General features: G+C 36.4%; 1 long non-coding RNA gene across 1 annotated transcript in view; it reads left to right on the plus strand.

Moving 5' to 3' along the window:
* The first annotated feature begins 5071 nt into the window (after nt 1-5071).
* The window catches only part of LOC133528230 (uncharacterized), a 225261-nt gene continuing 208611 nt past the window's right edge, over nt 5072-21721 (plus strand). Inside the window, exon 1 of the long non-coding RNA XR_009800970.1 lies at nt 5072-5175. This is a non-coding gene — a long non-coding RNA (uncharacterized LOC133528230). The remainder of the gene's footprint in view (nt 5176-21721) is intronic.

The raw sequence follows: 21721 nt of genomic DNA on the forward strand, positions 1-21721 counted from the left end.
AAGAATCTTCATAAAGCTAGCAGTTAATATAGAAAATGTCGGTGAAAACTACAACGGTGAACATTTAAGGGACCCTTTTACTATTCAAACTAAAAAAGCCTTATCGCTTAAACTCTTTAACAAACTTACGTCATTTTAGTATGAAAGGATTACGTCACTATTGTATATAAGAAAGGACGTAAGTGCCATGAATATTTCATACATTTACGTCTATTTAGTTCGGATCGGCGGTAAGCCATTATTTGAAGTGTCCATACACTCTCAAGATTGATCCGAACCCGGACGGATCTTAATCCCCTTACAGGTATTGAATTTGTAAATTGAAATTAATATTAACGTGGATATGTATTAAGTGTATATGTTACGGTTTGTGCGTGAAGGTAAAAAATGAGCCAAGTTCGCTATAAAAGATGGATGGAATCAGATTGATTGTGCTGAACATAATAAATATTGCTATCGCGGTCGAATAGACTGTCTATTACTTGAAAACACGAAGCTTTGAGCGATGACGGACGTAAGTTTGAGTCATAGCTCGTAAAAAAGATCCTACCAAAAACATTCTGTAAAAAACTAGCCGAGTCTCGATGGAGTCTGGATGGATGTTTATCTCTAAAAAGTAATGAAATTTAGACAATGTCGTGCCAAGTCTAAGGTTCCTTACTGCGATATCTTTATTATTATAGTTAATGTTGTGTGACTTGGCCGTTGAAGGGTACACAAGGGTACAAAACCGGGTGCTCCATGACACCATTGCACCAATCTGTCGCCAGAACCGCTACCAAATGTACCAAATGTCAATGGGCAATTCAATCAAATTGTAATTTTATAAATAAATATATAATCTCAATTCAAGATAATTAAAATACATTAGTACATTACTATTCTATATTTAAATTACATTGTTCTATATAATACTCAATTTATGTATTTAAATTACAATACGTTCTTAATTTTTAACTGACTGGCCTTTTTGTCTTACTCATCATAAACAATCAAATGAATCTTTGTTGTTCACGAGCTTGCCGGGCGCGCTTCCGTGCTTAGTTATCGGTTCGACTGTGTAAACTCTAATTGAACCCGCGTTACACAGCGTGATATTTAACATTTCGATGCCAGATTATATTGGATTAATAATAAATGTGCTATAATGTATGTACGCACAATTAATTGCTTAGCTAAAAGGATCGAGTCGGAAAATTGTGTTCAAATTACATTTGTGTAATTATTAATGTGCCACCATTTTATTAAACGCTAAATATGGAGTTAAAGTTAAATGTTGTAATCCTGTGCATTAGTAAAATACAGAGTAACGACTAAACTAATCATTAGTGATGCAACTAATATGAATAAATATTCGTAGGTGTCCGCCGAGTATTAAAAAAGTATTAAATTTTTCTCGGGCCTCATTTCAGTTTTTTTTACGTATACCCATTAAGTCATTATGCTCTATAATATCTTTTTTAGAATTATATTGTAGAGACGAGAGTTTGAGACTAGAGAATACACACATACATAGAAATTTCATAAGTAAAAAAAACAAACCAGAATATCTTACTCGTAAAATACTAGTTCTCTGTGCTTGGAAACGCCCCAAGCCGAACGGCTTCAGCCGAAATACCCAACTATTTCAATTGCAAAGCTCGCCAAACTTAAAAGGGTCTTTAGAAATACATTCCACTATTATAAAGTCTGGAATAGATTGGTGTAGGCAATGAAGCGTGCAAATGGCGGCTCTAATGAAAACCGCGCGGCCTGTGCTTCCTTCCAAATATTAAGTTGTCGAAGTAAGTACGTACGTATTATTATATACTGTAAAATGATGTAACTTTAAGAAAACAATGGTGTTACATTAATAGTTTCAAAATGGCCACAAAATTAGCAGTATTTTTTATTTACTCCAACTGTTCGGCTAACTAGTTCAATTACTATGAATTCATATTAACCTATTATGAAAAAAACCTGCATAATTTTTCACTCCGAAGTCACCCCGTTTTAATTATAAACGCGAAATTATTTATTTTTGTACAAGAAACTTTCTATCTCTGAACTAAATACTTCCGGGTTCGAATCTGCTAACGATTTTGAAAAAATACACAAATAAAAAAGTTCTTAGATAAAATTTTACGATTCTGGTGCTACGATATTCTTTAAAGTAAAATACTCCACTATTAAATTTCGTAATTTTTTAAACAGAAAACGAGTAGGTAAGTACCACGAGTCAAATCCGAACTACCGTGCGCGTTTGAGGGGTTTGCCATCTTGTGGCCTAAATCGGAAATATAAACATGTACATTGACACGTTCTCGTACGTTTTCCTGTTCATAGTAGGTTTTGCCATCTTGTGGGCTACATTGGAAGCATAATAAACTTCACATTTACACTCCTGTGCTGCCCCCTACAGTTTATGCACGCTGCCTATCGCAACTAGATTTCATACATATTGCATGAGGCTTATGTATGTATGTATAAAATGCTATGTATAAAAAGCTTTTGTAAGAAATTGCGCTCGCATTTTTCAGTTTTATACACTGGGTTACTAAAATTTTGGCACTTTTTTATACATTACATGCATCCAATTATTTAGATTGACGGTTTCGAACGTGTCGTTGCGCCCTTGGGCCTTGGTCACGAGAAGCCCAGAGGGCCTAGCCAATATGCCAATCGCACTTCGACAAACGCCAAACACCACCAAAAAAAAGTCGGGTTGACAAATGCTACGAAAAGTCACGTGACTATTTCCATACATTATTTAACCCGTTCAGCGCTAATGATGACACATTATCGTTTTGCCTCTACGAAGAATTTTTGTTACATACCTAGAAATCCATGTTATTGGCTATGACGTAGCGCTAAGCGATCGTAGCTCAGTGGTCAATGTGTTAGGTTCGATTGACATTTGCTATCAACGATTGTTGCCTTAGTAGGGGCCTAGCCTTAATGCCCTCAGCACACGAGGCGTCAGCGTAAGCGTCGCGTAAGCGTATCGTAAAAACGTTACGAGTACGTTACGCGTAGAGTTCTGGGCACAAAACGTCGCGTAGGCGTCGCGTAAGCGTAATCGTTTTATAAGTGAAATCTCATTAGTTGAAATCATGTAGTCGCTGCCGTCAGATGTCTTCGGCGAATGTATCTACGATCTTACTGTCTCGTCAGATGAAGATATTTTTATTGTTTTTTACGCATGTATTACGCTACGCCTGTCGTAATGACGACAGAAATCTCATACGCTAATACGCTACGACGACGCTTCGTGTGCGGACTAGTTTGAACTTGTACGTGCTCGTAGTGCTCTCGTTCTACGCGCGTATTTACGATACGCTTAAGCGTCTCTTACGCTTACGCGCCGTGTGCTGAGGGCCTAAGTATTCTCCAACAAAAAACCTCATTTCTATCTATGCAATAGAATATTCCAACTTACTATATTTCGCCAGACTTAAAAAGGCAAGATATCACGGCACTTAGTCAAAGAACGGTAATTGACGCCGCCTACTTCTACTCTGATTTAAAGAACTACCTGCGCAGCCCGACGCTGACGAACGTAAACAAAAGGCACTCGTAGCACTTTTACAATTTACTTATACTCCTCCTTTTTCCCTTTAGAATTTTGTTTTAAACATTTCCCTTTTTGAAGAGCCGTTATCTCGGCCGCCTTCTGCTTTCCATTTCGCGTTTCTATTCACTTGTTTTTTACAGTGTAGCGGGTGCGTTGGATAGGAGCGGAATTACTTGTGGTGTGTGGACGGGCGATAACGGGGGCTATTATTTTGCGATAGAAATCCGTACAGTCTTGCTTTTGTTTGAGTAATTATGTACCTACGATAAATGAACCGCTAGATGGCACTGTGCTGTCCTGAAATGCGCTAACGTCTTAACTTAGAATCTATGCATATTTTTGAGAAATTTGTGTCATAATTTCATCTAAAAATACCGCACAAAACCTCTATAGTTATGAACTTGAACTATTTACCCGTTTAGGGATTTCTTGGGATTTAGAAATTTCATAGCGTAAGTATAACAACTAATTTTCTAACCTAACTGGCTAGGCAAATAATGACCTTGACCGTACAAAGTACAAGAGCTTCATATTAATATGATAAATAGATTCAAGAAAGTGCCCTTTAAGGAAGCCTATATTTCTTTTGAATATTTGCATTAAGTTTCTCGACAGATATCTATGTTAATGTGAAAAACACTTAAGTATCCATTCTATTTACCAATCTTACACAATATAATCGACGTAGCCTCTACCCTGTCTAAATACGAGAACAATTTCTTCCTTTCTTTACTCGCAGTAGATTATACAGAGAACGCTAAACATGCATCTGCATAATGATAGAGTCTGAGAGTACAAAGGCTACTTTTTACCAGCTAAATGCATGGTTCCGCTGGGGTACTTAAAATACTCGGTTTTTGTAGCACGAAGATCGTATCTTATAAATAAACATCGCTTTAGACGGGCCCAAACGTAAGCATAACCTAAACCTATAACAACCGTAAGTGCGTTTTCATATTCACTTTTCGTTTCTTTTTCTTTTGTCATCTCTGTAAACTGTATATCTGTAAATTCCATTTTCCATCGTTTCTTTTTAATTGTTTACACTAAATAATTGTTTTTTTTTCAAACTTTTAAGTATTTTGTCCACCACAAGACAGGCTACGCCTAGTGTGGGGGACAGCATAAATTTAATATTGCTGTTATATTATTTCCGAAATAAAACATTGTATTTGTATTTATATTGTCCAATCCGATATCGGATGTCAGATGCCCTTGGGAGAGAAACAGCTGCTAGAAAATTTCCTTTGGTATGAAGTTCTTTTATTCTTGTATTAATGCTTTCTTTTTAACAACAAATAATATTTAAACATTACCAAATGGCACTTTTTAGGGTTCCGTAGCCAAATGGCAAAAAACGGAACCCTTATAGATTCGTCATGTCCGTCTGTCTGTCCGATTCTGTCACAGCCACTTTTTTCCGAAACTATAAAAGCTATACTGTTCAAACTTGGTTAGTAGATGTATTCTATGAACCGCATTATGATGTTTACACAAAAATAGAAAAAAGACAATAAATTTTGGGGGTTCCCCATACTTAGAACTGAAACTCAAAAAATCTTTTTTCATCAAACCCATACGTGTGGGGTATCTATGGATAGGTCTTTAAAAATGATATAGAGGTTTCTAATATCATTTTTTTCTAAACTGAATAGTTTGCGCGAGAGACACTTCCAAAGTGGTAAAAAGTGTGTCCCCCCCCCGTAACTTCTAAAATAACAGAATGAAAAATCTAAAAAAAATACATGATATACATTGCCATGCAAACTACCACCGAAAATTGGTTCGAACGAGATCTAGTAAGTAGTTTTTTTTAATACGTCATAAAAATTAAAAAAAAATTTTTTTTTCATCAAACCCATACGTGTGGGGTATCTATGGATAGGTCTTCAAAAATGATATTTAGGTTTCTAATATCATTTTTTTCTAAACTGAATAGTTTGCGCGAGAGACACTTCCAAAGTGAAAAAATGTGTGTCCCCCCCCTGTAACTTCTAAAATAACAGAATCAAAAATCTAAAAAAAATATATGATATACATTACCATGCAAACTTCCAACGAAAATTGGTTTGAATCAGATCTAGTAAGTAGTTTTTTTTAATACGTCATAAATGGTACGGAACCCTTCATGGGCGAGTCCGACTCGCACTTGGCCGCTTTTTTTTAGATGCTGCTTAGTTTAGTAGTTCGTATAGATCGTTTCATTCACGATGGCACGTGCCTTGAGTCGTATAATCATGTTATTAAAGGTTAAATTTGACAAATATGCGCGTCATCGTGGATGACACGAACTATGGTCGTATCCTCGTATCGAACATCGGACAACGGATCTGATAGACTGACAATGTGAAAATGCTCTTACTATCGCGTAATAAGTTCCAAGTTCAATCAAACTGATTTCCCAACAATGTCACTTGTTAAGTTAAGCATGGTGGCGCAGAACAAGTGTTAGTAGGAACTCGAGACTTTTAAGTCTAAATTTAAAGACTCGTTTTTGCGAGACTGCGCTAAAAAACTTCTGAGTCTTTTAAGTCCCAAGCCGAATCCTTTATTGAGTGCTTTTAGCGTAACTTAAAAGGACTATAGCTTGCGAATAAAGAATCTGTCAACATTTTTTTTTCAGTTTTACAAACGTAATTGTATGACGTGCGTACATTTTATATGAAGACAATGCATTTTTTTTACAGATAAGAGTAATCTGAAAAGGACTCAAGTCTCTACAAAGGACTTGCGTCTCTAACAAGGTAAAAGATCTCGAGTTTCGACTTAATTATATGAAAAACACACTCAAGTCTTAAAGCTGGAGGACTCAAAAGACTCGAGTCGTAACCAACACTACTTGTTAAGCGTGGATGCGCAGAATTGAGTGTCAAGAATGTTTTAGATCCAAAACATTGTAACTAACAACCGCAGTCAAATAACACAATACCCTACTCATAGTGTTCCGTTCCTGCCGGTGGGTAAGGTTGCCAGAGCTCAACGATGGTGCGGAGTGTTTGGGTTGGCAACGCGCATGTTCCTCCTCTGGAGTTGCTGGCGTACATAGGCTATGGAGACTACTTACTATCAGGCAGGTATGCTTGTTTTCCACCGACGTAGTATAAAATAAAACTAATTCAATGTACATGTCAGAAAACGTTTCCAAAATTGTTTTATTTTCTATATCTACTTAATCTTTAAAAATAAATTTCCTTATTGCAGAAATAAATACCTTGGGTATTTTAATCTTTAAGTTGATGTTCTGTACTTGAACATTTTTCGGAGTATGTTATATGTATATTTGGATGACGCATTTGACGTGCCTGCGTGTCATAAATAAGTAACTATTTAATCTTATACTTATAATTATAAATACGTTATGCTACAAAATGGAGAGAAGATCGGAAAGTAAATCACAATAATGTTATACATAATGCAATACTAAATTAAATATTCATGAAAATTCGGTCACAGATTATCGACTCAAATATTTCCTTCCATTTGTGCATCTATTAATATCAATAACGACTACATTTTCAAGCATGAGTATAAACGTATTTTGGTTTTCTTTGACAGTAAATAATTTACATAAGTCTAAATTATTCACTGTTTATAATATACAGATGAATAGGACACGTGTTAAAATGACAGGCATAGATATTTTAAATTACTACAAATCTGGTCACCGAAATAGGTACCGTACCGGTTTCGGAAAGCGTCTACAATACTACAATAATACAGTTGCTCAAAAAGTGCTACTTTACGTAGCTGTTGAGCGTGCGGTAAGTTGGATTTCGCGACTAGTTCGCTTTTTACTTTTCCACTTGTTCCAGTTCATGACTACTTATGATGAGTGTTAATGTTAGTTTTTTTTTAAGTCCTCTTCATCATTATAACACGTTTATTTTTTAATATTGAATACTGAAAAACCGTTCTTAATAAGTTGTTTGAATAGAACGGAATAGCTGCCGAAACGCCTGTCAAAGCACAGGCGTTTTTTCTTACAGCAAGAATGTTTTAAGTTTCCAAAGGCAACATTCGATATTGTTTTCATACAATTTAAATATACGATACACAAATAATTGTAAATAACGATACTTAGGTAATAATAGTATAATATTTTATATTTACAATTGTTTCTGTCTTATAGTACATGCATAAAAAAGTACTTGTTGTTTTTCTTATTTTTTCGCAACTGTATTAAAAAACTTCACTCGTCCCGAGTCTTGCCACTCGCCAAGTAATGACATACTTGCCGCACTAGCATCGAAATGTACTATTTTCGACAGTGTCCTAATGATCTTTTTTGCCACAAATAACAATAATATTTATTTATTTATTATTTATAAGTAACATTTTAAATGCTGTGTGGGCCAGTACAACGTAAAACTGACAACAATGACTAAATAATGGACGCTGAGCACAAAGAATTTCATATATTGACCCGCCATTTGCTATCTCTTGCGCACGCGCATAGTTATGATGGTTTCCCATTCGCACAGTGGCATTGACTGCCGGCACATGGGCAGAACAGCAATATAATTACGCGCGAGCCATAGATATCGCAACAGGCGCGTCAAATGTACGAAATTCTTAGTGCTCAGCGCCTTTACTTTACAATGAGACATGAGAAAAGTTTGTCGTTATGCTATTAACATCATACATATGTATATAATATTTTACAACTAGTATTTTCTCTTTGACCCAATATATTTAATTTATTGATTTATTTAAACTTTATTGCACATAAAAAAGAGTACAATAGGCGGACTTAATTCCACTAGGCATTCTCTACCAGTCAACCATAGGGCAAAACAGAAAGGCTTCAAGGTGGGTGCAGTGAAAAATAAACATAAAACCGTAACTTTTGAGCGAAGTAAAATTTCTAAATAAATACTATTATATGTTTAATTATATCTTACGACTATCAGTACACTAAATATATTATATACATATATATCAATAAACAAGGATAAATATATATACATACAATTGCATCTGCGTTATGGGTTACATACATACCGATTAATTCCCACTGAATAATAAAAAATAATGATTTACCTAAGGCATTTAGGTCGCCATTATTCAATGTCCAATGCGGTCCAGACACTATCAACTCGAATCACAAGAATAAATAATATTGACACTTCATTTCAATCCCATCATTAACGTAACTGGTGACCGAAGAGCTGGCGCCGCTGGTGGAAGAAACGCCGCCAGCATCCTTGGTACAATGTCTCAAGGGCCTATTTTAGATATAAGCTAGTCATAGTAATCATCTGTATACATCTGTATCCATTATGTATATTGTTAAAAAATCTGATCATAATTTACATCAATTTACTTAGCCGCTCTTGTGTATAAAATGCAACTTGCTCATCAGTTTTTCAAGAATAAAAACAGCCTTTACGAGCTGGTGAACTTAAAATACAAACCGTAAAACCACCCAAGTATAGTCCAAAGCTCCCAACTATGGTCCACAAATAAACTCAATTTTTCTCGTTCAGGTGTGTATTTTACTATATTTTTGTAGTTTTAAGGCAAAGTATGTTTATAAATGGAAGGTAAAACTAGGAGTAAACCACAAGGAACATTAGTATAGATACTTAATTTCCTTTTGAACTTGTGAACCATAGTTGCAGTATTGGACTATAGTTGGGTGGTTTTACGGAAAATAAATAAAAAACGAAGTAGCCACTCATAAAAATGTTTAAAAATAAGCAGAAGCTAATTGGCTGATTCATACAGTACTTTCGGAGTAGAATTTTAATGGGCCATTCGGAGCGAACAGCTGTCGCCGGGAACTTTGCAAGTGGCCGCGGGAGCCTCCTCAATTCTTTACGTTGGGCTAACTACACTGCCGGGTACATAATGTAGTGAAAAGTAAAACGTTTGAGTTTGTTGTTACTTTCTAGAGGCTCTTTGTGTTTTTTTTTTAATGAATGAGTATTGCAATTTATTTATATACGAATTATGAGGAACATAAGTTTATTATTGGGAATAATGACATACTTACCGATCAGCGCTGTCTAATCGGCAACACAAAAATGTATTTTGCGAGTAGATCACAAGGATTCTTTATAAGTCTATGTAAAACATTTAAATAGGTACAACAAACAGCTAGTTGCTATATGAAATAAAGCATATCAACATTTGTACAGCCAATATACCCGGGTTAAAATTAATGTTCATAAAAAAATACAATATAACTTATATAAAACAGAATGACAGTCTCTAAGGTTAATAATTGGTGTGTCAAGCGTCAAAATGAAAATGACTTTATGACTGTTTCGCGTCAGAGCTAACAGTCTTATAAACTAATTATAAAAGAATTTACAATATAGGTAACTCAGATATTTAGGTAAATATATTAAGTTTCTAATAATCTAATAATAATTGTAACAAAAGAAGAATAGTTCCTCTATCTGATATGACATGGAAATAGACAAAAGGCTGAACACACAGCACTCCCGTCGAGGTTAAAAGCTTTGATAAAATGCATCTAAACCCATCGCAGGATGAAAATTGAAATCTGCGTAGATAGTGCTGTATGACTGGAAATTCATGGGCACGTTGCCTAGGATATTCCCATTTAAGGAATAATAATGTGGAATTATGTCTTTAACCCTTTTCTTGGCAAATAAATAAAATCGCCTGTCTTGCGACAGATAGAGATAAAAATGCTCAAAAAACAAAACAAAAAGAGGCTGTAAAATTGTTTATACACCCTCATTAATTATTTTAAAGGGTAAAGTAAAGACATAATTCCAATTTATTATTTCTTCAGCGGGAATTACTTATTATGTCTTACGGGAATTAATTATTATGTCTTACATAATGTTACAAATTAAAACAGAAATATACCTCTACATCTTTTCAATAGGCATATTTTATTAAGGTCAACTGTTAAAAATAATCCTTACGAAACAAAACATTAATGTAGCGACAATATTTGTACAATATTATATTTGTTTATACAATATAATAGAACTCGTGCATACCTACAATCTTTCTAATAATATCGTCAATATAGTGTAATTGAAATAAGTAAATAAAACTAGATCTCGTTCAAACCAATGTTCGGTGGAAGTTTGCATGGTAATGTACATCACATATTTTTTTTAGTTTTATCTTTCTCTTATTTTAGAAGGTATAGGGGGAGGGGGCACATACATTTTACCAATTTGGAAGTGTCTCTCGCGCAAACTATTCAGTTTAGATTTTTTTTTATTAGAAACCTCAATATCATTTTTGAAGACCTATCCATAGATACCCCACACGTATGGGTTTGATGAAAAAAAAAAAAGTAACCTCCCCCTAAGTATGGGGAACCCCTAAAATTTATTGTTTTTTTTTCTATTATTGTGTGAAAGTCTTTATGCGGTTCACAGAATACATCTACTTACCTAGTTTCAGCATTATAGTTCTTATAGTTTCGGAAAAAAGTGGCTGTGACATACGGACGGACGGACAGACAGACATGACGAATCCATAAGGGATCCGTTTTTTGCCATTTGGCTACGGAACCCTAAAAACTACATTAAAGTTAAGATTTAGAACAAAAAATTAAATGAGCTTTTCCATGTTTATATCATATTAAAATTTTAGGAATTATTTGCAACAACAGATTAATATTTCTGGGGAATAAGGTCATGAGGAATGTTCCTGACGAAGGAAATTCCCTAGTACATCACTATGCGTACATTCCCGAACAATGCCAGTATTGCAGAAACAAAGTAATTGGCGGAGAGTAAAGTTACGGCCGCGAGCCGCGTTTAAAAAGAACAGAGAAAGGGAATTGCTGCTGCCTGCAAACAAAGGTTTTCATGTGTGTATCATATGTGATTCGCAAAACATATCTGGAATGTTTGATCGGCCATATTGTAACTTGACCTCGAAATCGGTACAATTTGCAATATTTCATTCTGACTGGTATGGGTACGTGAGATCGGACTTAACTATGTGGTTTGGCAGAAGTATATTGTAAATATTTATAAGGCATGAAACGTGAATAAACGTTTTTTTTTTTTTATCGGGACGACGTGAAATTACGACCCGATTCGAAGAATTATTGTATCTCAACAATAATGGTAAGTTCCGGTTCAGATAAGTTCTCATTTAGATATCGTTTGTGGTTGTATAATTGAGAGAAGCAGCTCGATTCGGGCAACTAGTATCACTTTGACGTTAGAAGTATCGTAGTTAGATCTTATTGGGATCACAGCGGAATCGAAATAAACGTCAATTTTGACATGTCGTTTAGTTATCGACCTTTTACAGATCTTGCGTGTCTTAATCATTCTTCCAATCGGGCCGTTAGTTGCTATAGACTATAGGAAAAATAACCAAAAGTCGTCTCCTTCACGATTTTCGTAGACATCTCTCCTAAATACCTAAAACTGGTATAGATCTGTTCCTCGTTATCTTCAGAATACGAATTAATATGTCTTAGTTTAAGGAGGGGGGGGGGGGGGGGACAGGTCGAAAAAAAGGGGCAGGGGGCTACAGATTGCAGCCGACCATCATTGGTATTTGTTCACATCTTGAGTGCTATGGAACCGATCGGTTAGTGTGAGGTGTCGTTTGAAAGATAATTAAACGTAACATCATTGTTTCTTAATAACCGTAGTCATAACTGTAGTCGTTTATAAAATATTTGAAAATATACGATTTTTTACCGTGCATGGCTGGCATAAGTACTGATAAAACATCACAATTCATCGTGATACCAAATATTCTTCTTTGACTGTGGCTTTACGCTGGGTACGAAACATGCCAATAATATAATATGAGACGTAGTTATACAGGTAAACGGAATCGCAATAACGCCTATTCCTTATAACGAATCTACCAAGTAACAGAGTTCCATAGATTGGTCGAATGAATGGCAAACGTGCTTGGGATGGGGCACGTATGCGATGATCGAACGCTATGAAGAGGTGGGCAGGCGGCAGCGAAACCTGGCCCCGCTCAAACGGTGTCAAACGGTGTCGGAGGTCATGGGGTTCGGTAACGATCGGTACCGAAGAGCTGGCCATCACCACCAGCCACATAGTCCACAAAACGACGAGGATTGGCCTCCCCACATGGGGAGCGACCCGCAACAGCCGTCGCAGCCGAAAGGCGGATACGGCCACTCGTATCTCCCACCAGGGAGGTATCGAAGGATATCCATTATCGGCTGGCGGCAGTCTGCACTGTGCAGTCTACATGACTTATTACCACACAAAATGTAGATAAATTGCAATGATCGCGATGCAGCAATGAGGGAACGAGAAAGAAGAAGATTGGCCACGGTTGGTCGAACGTGTATGGACTATAGTGGGTTTATGAATAACATCCCTGCAATTATTGGCACGGGATGCGCCGGTTCCTTTGTTGTGTGGACTACTTGTTGCTCCCGTTTCGGTAATGAATGGTTATAGTACGTGAAATTGGCCACGGTAAACAGCAGGTTTTTTATTTGGTCAAGCAAACGTTCGACTTGCTTGATGCTGATAACAATATTATAACACACGTACACCTGACGTTAACGGTTGCGCGTGCAATGAAATGTTGGAGTTGTGCACGCACACATCAGGCAAGCGGTGTGCAGTCTCTCATAAGGACCTGGGCTATAACCGTGAAAATCGATGTTCGTCAATTGCGCGCAATTTTCTCTGTCACTCTAATTACGTCTTAGAGTAAAAGAGAAAGCTCCCCGCAATTTGCGAATTTCGGTTTTTGCGGTAGGCCCCCTGTATATTACAATGCGCACGTTAGGTAGGTACGTACGCATACGCATCCAGTGTGCATAGGCCTTTACGCTATTAGTTTTTTATTTTATTTATTTTGTAGGTAAACTTACAGCTAAAGTAACAAAATAGGTTTCGAAATAAAAACAGTAAGTCAATTACAAGTTTCCACAGCGTAAAGCACATGACGTGCGAAATTGCAGAATTAATATTAACTATTATGCTTATAATTATGTTGCTTAACTGAGTTTAAATATTGAACGAGAAGAACAAAAGAGAAAGAAATAAGATGGAATTGCATATGTAAGTGTTGCAAAGCTGATTAAAGGACTTAGCAGCTCTTAGAAAAAGGAGTTTTTCCTATAATTAGTATGAACGAAGGGCCGGCGCCATCGTCGGATACGGCGAGGAGGACTATATATGAACGAAGGGAATATGGAACGTTCGTTTGGTGCGAGAGGACAGGCGTGATTTTGATTTTATTCGTTTTTGTTTACTATGAGGTTAATCCTCATTAGCAGGACTAATGGCAATAAGGCCCAGTTCCCCATCTGGGTTGAAAGATCAGATGGCATTCGCTTTCGTTAAAATTAGTGCCTACGCCTATTTTCGGCATTAGTTGCCAAGCGGACCACAGGCTCCCATGAGCCGTGATGATAAGCCGAGACAAACGCTAGGAAGAAGAAGAAAAGAAGAAGAAGAATCCAGAAAAAGGTTGTTAGATCAGCTACCTATTATCAGGGCTCAGTCTTATGAGTCCGCGTCAATTGAAACTGACTCTGAATTTAAAAGACTTTTTACTTCAGCTGATCAAACACACTCACAACAAATAAATAAACAATGAGCCATAGTGGAATATTAGGTACTCGTACAAGAAGCTTAAGCGTAGTTGCACCGTTATTGTAAATAAAATTAAAACCTTTTAGGATACGTTTTACGCTATTAGCAACTTATGCTAATAAAAATGCTTGGACATATTGACATGATATACCTCCACTATTAACCACTATATGGCCAACCTCGGCTTTTTTGTTAATAATGGAATATGTTGAGGAATATTCAGTAAATAACTTACAATTTACTGCTAAACCATTCTTCATTATGGTAACAGTAACATTTTATCTATACCATTAATATTTCAAGTCTGCCCACTGTGTGGCATATTTATGTCAGTACATATTACAAAAACCTATGTACCCACTCATAATATTTTGCTACGAAATCTGTAGAATAATAAAAGCAACTAAGGATTCTTACATAACAAACGCGCCTGACCCGGTGCTATTCTTAGAAAGGGTCAAGATATATTTTTGCATGACGAGTAAGCTGAAAAGGAAGAAAACGAAATAAGTGCCGAGGAAAGATTTCTATAGGACGACACGAGTACATATTTACAATAAAAGCTTGTTCAATAAATCAAATAACACGTGTAAGCCAGCGTTATGATTGTGATCTATTTAGGGACGTACTAGCGTATGTCCGCGACTTCGTCTGCGTGGATGATAAATAAATAAATATTTTGAATTGAATCTGTATTTCGATTGGTGTTTTTCAAAGCGTTTATCTTCTTTCGTAAAATACGAATAGCGATAAAACAACATTTCAATTAAATAACAGTACTTATAATTACAGCTCTACAAAAAAACATTATTTTTGTATTGCCCTAGATATTTGCGCGAATTTATATGTTTTCAGGTGCACAGATTACACATATATTCACAAAAGTTATGAATGTGCTCTAGTTATTTATGATTTCAGCATATTTCGTATCATATATTTCGATTTTTTAAATATAAAATGAAAATATGGAGTTCAAAAAAGTAGAGCAGATCTTCCAAAATCATTGGTAATTTCATAAATTGTGAGCATAAATACATCGGAAATCAATCTTATACCAGATGCAGCAAAACCACTGTTGACCAGTGTTATTATCAATTATGGTGCGAGCGAACAGTTAAAGTGAAGACAATTTATTCCTTTACCGATCTTATACCTATGTGGTTTGTCTGCGACCTATACTAATTAAAATAAGTAGACTGTTTAAAGTTTCATCCTTTGCATAGATATTCCAAAGTCCAAAAATGAGTTATACATTTTCTGAAGTTATTTGAATACCTCCATACAAGGATTGGTATTTTTTTATTCCACTTATGACCTCTACATGAGTCTATCCTAACTCCTAGCCGCCTTCAAACCAAAATCTACCAAGACCGATGTATTGTAATTTATTCGAAAAATATTCAAAGTAAAATGAATAGGAGAGGGAAACCGTTTCTAAGAGGGCTCTGGGCGGCTAACCTATTTTCAGTGTATGAGAAGGTTAGCTGAATCTGTAGTCTTTCTCCCCATCTAATACACTGTTCCTTATCAGAACCATTATATGTACCATAACACATTACACGAAAGCATACGTGTATCACAACAAACCCGGCATTGTGAAGTCGAGATAACAAACAAACAAACCCCGTGTAAAAACAAACACGGCTCAGTGCCACTAATACCGCTTCTTATGTGCGTCGCCGTTTGCTCATGCGTTGTGTTGTAACTCTAGAGTGTTTGGATTGAAGACATTTAATATTGTGCCTTAGATTTTACTTTTTTTTTTCATCAAACTTGCTCGCAAAAGCTCTCCTTATTATTTAAGAACTGATGAGAAAGTTGCATTTTCATATAAAAAAATGTCCTATGGGGCTAATCAAGTAATCACAAAATCGCGAAAAAATGGAATGAACACCTTGGGGACCCGAAGTCACTAACATAAATGTACTACGTACTAGACACCCTATCGAGAACAACTTGTGTCCGCCATTTTAGGCGTTTGACATCTGTCACTAAGCTTAAAAATAATAGCTAGTCAGATGCGAAACTGTTATGAGAACTGTAAATTTTATGCCTAAATACGTACTGTAAAGAATCTAGATACAATTTATTTATTTCCATTAAAGTTTTTTTTATCAATTTTTGTTTCTTTTGTGACACTGCCGATATTAAAATTTATAAAAATAGTCTTAAAACCTTTTGTGTTTGTCTCTCGTACTCGTAGCAATTTTGATCAAATCGCGCTTATAACATAATATATTCTTTAAATATAATAAAAATACTTCAAAAAATTACAAGATAACAATAAATATATCATTTTGGTGTATATATTCTACAAACAATTAGGTAGATTATCATTAGTACCTCCGTGTTACATCTGCGTCTATGCGCCAAAGAAAATGGCGTACCACCGCCGGTGTTTAAAGTGGCGTTTCAAAATAATCTAAATAAGCTTAAAACAAAATATTTTTCGCAATGGATTGTTATAAACAACAAACCCGGCATTGTGAAGTCGAGATAACAAACAAACAAACCCCGTGCAAAAACATACACGGCTCAGTGCCACTAATACCGCTTCTTATGTGCGTCGCCGTTTGCTCATGCGTTGTGTTGTAAGTGTTGTAACTCTAGAGTGTTTGGATTGAAGACATTTAGATTTTACCTTTTTTTTTTATCAAACTTGCTCGCAAAAGCTTTACTTATTCTTTAACAACTGATGAGAAAGTTGCAGTTTCATACAAAAAAGAAATCCCATGCGGCTAAATCAAGTAACCACAAAATCGCGAAAAAAAAATGGAATGAACGCCTTGGGGACCCGAAGTAGACGAAACGTATTTTCACGACTTTCGTTTCGTACCAGTACCATGGGAAACCTTCTATGGTCACGATCCCAAAATCATCCAGTCCCATCTGGGGTCATAATTACTAATTAATGTACCTAATTTTAGTATACCTACCAATTATTCTGTAGCAATCATTTTGTTTGCACAGTTACTATCAGTCAGTTTCTCGCTAGACATCATTGCTAGAAACACTTAAGAAGTAAGTATTAATTCCAAAACTTTAGACCCTCACCCCTGACTTTGACCCTAACTGTTTGAAATTAATATTTTAATTAAAATCTTCCAATAAACCACTTATTGAGAATATAATTATTCTTCTCAGATAATTCAATTCCACTGAAATTGCCGAATAAAATGATATATAAGTTAAGTAAGTAGTAAGTATATCTAAGTTTAATTGATTTGCACACACAGCAGCCAGTGGATGTCATTCCAGATCTAGAGCAGAGCCCAATTGGGGAAGTACCTCCACCTTACAGAAAACAGCAGCCAAATAACACTAGACCCTACTCATAGTGTTGTGTTCCTGCCGGTGAGTAAGGTTGCCAGAGCTCAACGAGGGGGGCGGGTTTAGGGTCGGCAACGCGCATGTAACTCCTCTGGAGTTGCAGGCGTACATAGGCTACGGAGACTGCTTACCATCAGGCGGGCCGTATGCTTGTTTGCCACCGACGTAGTATAAAAAAAATTGATTTACAATTGTGTAAGCCTTATTATCCTTACATGTTACATCAAAGTCAGAAACAAAACAGAAAGAAAGGTAGAGGTTATTTTGTATTGAATTTAAATTTAATCTTGGCTCATGCTTTTAAAATATAAAACCTTTATAACTAACCTAATATAAAACTAGCCTTTTGATAACTTTCTCTAGTAATTAGGTTCTTGAAAATGGGTTTTCATAAAGCAGCTATACCCTATAGGTATATGGTATAGGTATTGTATCATAACTTAATGTAATACTTATATCCAAATTGACTGCATTAACTGCCTTCTGTCTATTCTTGCGTGCATCAGGTAGCAGTAGGTATCGGTTAGTTTTAATGTTCGAAGCGATGCATTTGGTGTCAGTGAATCACCGCACGTTTGAACGCGAGTGAATCGGGAAAAAAAGTGCTTTTCATTTGTGTGGCCACTATAGATATATTAACGTCATGCTAATGAAGTGGTGAATGGTAATATCCGAGTGGATCTGACGTCAAACTTTTAATCCGGAAGTTCCTGGCTGCAAATGAATTTTTCGGAACTTTTGTAAGCAATATCATTTGATATTTACCACTAGCGATGGATTTCGATGAAGGAAAACACCGAGAGGAAATTCAAAGGTGCATTGGGCAAGTGTGGGGACTGCAAACCAAGCCCTATCGCGGCTAAATTATTATGGTAATATTAATACTCGTAAATACTAAAATAATATGGGCCATATGGGGCCGATTAAAGTGCTGAAATCTTTCAGTTTTCAGCAGTTCAAACGGTGGAAGCACCGAACAGGGTGCGAGTCAATCCCCACGCGCCGCAGCAAGTGAATCTGCGAAATGGCGGCGGGTATAATTAATTACCTAACTTCAATGGGCATGGACAACAAAAGACGATTGTTTGCCTTCCACGCCGTTGAATCGATGTCGGCCCTAAAATCCGGATAATCTCGCTCTTTGTATCTATTTTATGGAAGAAAATAAAGTTTTTTTTCTCTCAGCATTAGCGTCTGAGATAACATCGGGCATTTTCCGTCACCAGTCTTATTTGAAGCCACAATTATTCAGACTTTTGACGGTAATTACGTTTCAGCGGTTATGAACGTAAAATTTATTTAATATTTATTATTCAATTGTTTTTAGACGTTTCTCGTGGCTTTTGTCTTGTCATTGACATTCCATGAAACGTCTTAGATGTGTGGGTAAAATTTGCTCCATGCTAATAGAAAGCTCTCATGAATCAATTGACGCATGTTCATGTGTGTGGGATGTTAACGAAGTAAATAGCCTCTTCTTTCTTTCTTTATGTAATTAGTTAAGTACCTCATTACAGTTAATATTATTGCTAATTATTATCACTACCACGCGACCGCTATCTTTAGGATTGACAAAAAAATGTAACGCGACATTGACAGCTATATTAATATTAGGTATACCTTAATATGTTCACTGTTGAATCGTCGATTATGTTTCTTCAATAAGGACTATAAGATGAAAGAGGCTATAAAATGCTGATATACGTGTATTGATAGGATAATTGTCGATGATGTTCGACGAGCACTCCGTATAATCAGTCTTCATCGCTGTCCAATCTCCATTTATTGCCGCCAGACGTCAATATAAAACATAACAGCTCGGACAGCAAGTAACGATCTCCAAGTTAACTGTTACAGGGAAGGCACTTTGTTGTACAAAGCTAAAAAGACTGGTCTGCAGATAACGAGCCAGGCACAATGGACCCCTCCCACCCACCGCCGAATATGAACTCTCTTTGTCTACTTAATTACAACGGGTGTCTTTGAGATATGGCCTGTACACATTCCGCCACAAAGCCTGTCACACACAAATAATATTTTATCATTACAGCAATGTTTTCTCCTCTTAAGAGGCAATTATGCCTCCAAGTGAATACGGCGTCAATCAAAAGGAACCCGGCCTGCTGCGGCTCGATTGCGACCCAATAAAAGCCCGGATACCTACCTACTCAAATTAAGGTCCCGATTTGATCTCGCATGGAATAATTGACATGTGGAAGTTCATTAAAAAGTTACCGAGATGTAATTCAGTTTGCGACGTTTTATCGTATGACGAAACAGCGCTCTGGTAATTTAATTATTGCGATTGTACGGCGGAAAATAACAAATATTTATAACCAAAGTAACATGTATGCGTTATCTGTGGAAAAAACCGTTATGATCCTCCGTAATAAAATTAAAAGGTTTGCGATAACAATAATTTTAAATTAGATCAATTTGGGACGATAACGGCCCGAGTTATTATTTCCATGGCTGCGATAAAGCTTGTAAATGGGTTTCCAAACGTCCCGGCTGGGCGCCGAGCCTTTTTATTAGGGTATTTGTCAAGATATTCTCGGCTAAAGGGACTATAATCGAAAATTTTACGTTTGGTTAACATACGCCTTGTGTTCTGCTCGACTGGGTAATTTACAGAATGGTTTGGATTGCGGAAGTATCTGTTTAGATTTATTAATCGAGTTCATTAGAGCTGCATTGCCGTGCAAACAAAAGAGTCTTATGTTATGATGGTATGAGTATATTTTTAAATTTGGACTGTGTTGATGGGCAATGACGAGCTATGTAGTAGTCCAGAGTGTGGTTCATGGCTGCGACTTTGTTCCAAAATATTACGACCGAAATAGCATCTATGAGTAGCATTAATAAGTAAACTAGAGGTCAACTATTTTCTAAAAAAATATTTGGAAGTTCGTATTCCTATGTTTTCGGGCGGAAAATACAAGAAACAAAAAATCATGTTTTCAGCAATACTCGATGCTAAGCAACTCTGCCTAGGAGGTGTATACCTACTGATATGGTGTTCTTAAACCAGAAACGTTATTTTGGACTCTGACAGATTATATCGATAACACATCCAGATCAAATTCATAACATATTATAAAAATTAGAATACGCCTCATGATAAGTACTTAGAAAGATTATACGTTTCTGCTCTAGAGCATTTTAGTTTCCTAGTACTTTTTTTCATAAGAAATTAAAATTTGATATTAAATGGATTTGTTGTACGATTTTCATTCTGATTGCATCAATCACCATACTTTTATCTAAATTGCTAATTGAAGGGTGCCTTACGTTACCTCCAAGTCAAGCAATATTATAAAAGTTTATAGTAAGTAATTTTTATTAATAAAAAATAGACTGTTTAACTCAGATAAAAGGCACCATTTCAGTCACGGACTATTGGCCAAACTACCTCGACAGAAATGAGTGCCTTTCATCCCTTGGCTAACAATCTACTATAATCACAGTTTCATGTAGGGTGATGGATGTTCTAAAATTGTACACCACGATTTACGAGAAATTCTTTAACAATAAAATTAAAGGGTAGTCAACACGCAAACCCACCTGGAACAACGCTGGAGTTGCAACCGAACCGTCCATGCGTGTAGGCGCAGCATATGTTTGTTAGCCACCAATGTGGTATAAAAACATCAAACTCTTGTCGGTGTCTAATAAGGATCCTGACCGAATTTGAATTATTTTTTGCACTTTTTCCGAGAACGATTTTTTACTGCTCTATTCAGCACAACCGAGGTTCTAACAGACGATTTTTGACCTCCACACACGTGAAAGGGTAAGCATAAACTGGACGTTGTATAAAGCTCGGTGATGATATTACTTAATGGTCGATTCGCCAACGCACGCCTTGTTCGCGTACCACGATCATACACAATTTGCATGTTTAATGGAATCATTGCGTTCGATCGGCAGTAATTGGGGCACTAAATCCACCTCCTAGTTATACATACCATTACCGTGCAGACATGTGTGGAAATTAGTACAAATGATGTATATGTATAGTTCGTGTCATCCACGATGACGCGCAGATTTGTCAAATCTAACCTTTAATAACATGACGATACGAGTCAAGGCATGGTGGTGGTGAATGACACGATCTATACTAGCCGAACCTGGATATAGGATCGGCTGCTCTAGCGGTAACACCTGGTGGCAACCGACCCGACGCGAAAAACTAAAATCGAAATTTCATGAGCAAAGTCGCTTCCATCACATTTTGCGCTCGCTCTTATAAAATTGAAGGAGTGATCTTAAATCAAAATCAAAG

This window comes from Cydia pomonella, chromosome 19, assembly GCF_033807575.1.
Source record: "Cydia pomonella isolate Wapato2018A chromosome 19, ilCydPomo1, whole genome shotgun sequence".
In the NCBI taxonomy this organism is placed as follows: domain Eukaryota; kingdom Metazoa; phylum Arthropoda; class Insecta; order Lepidoptera; family Tortricidae; genus Cydia; species Cydia pomonella.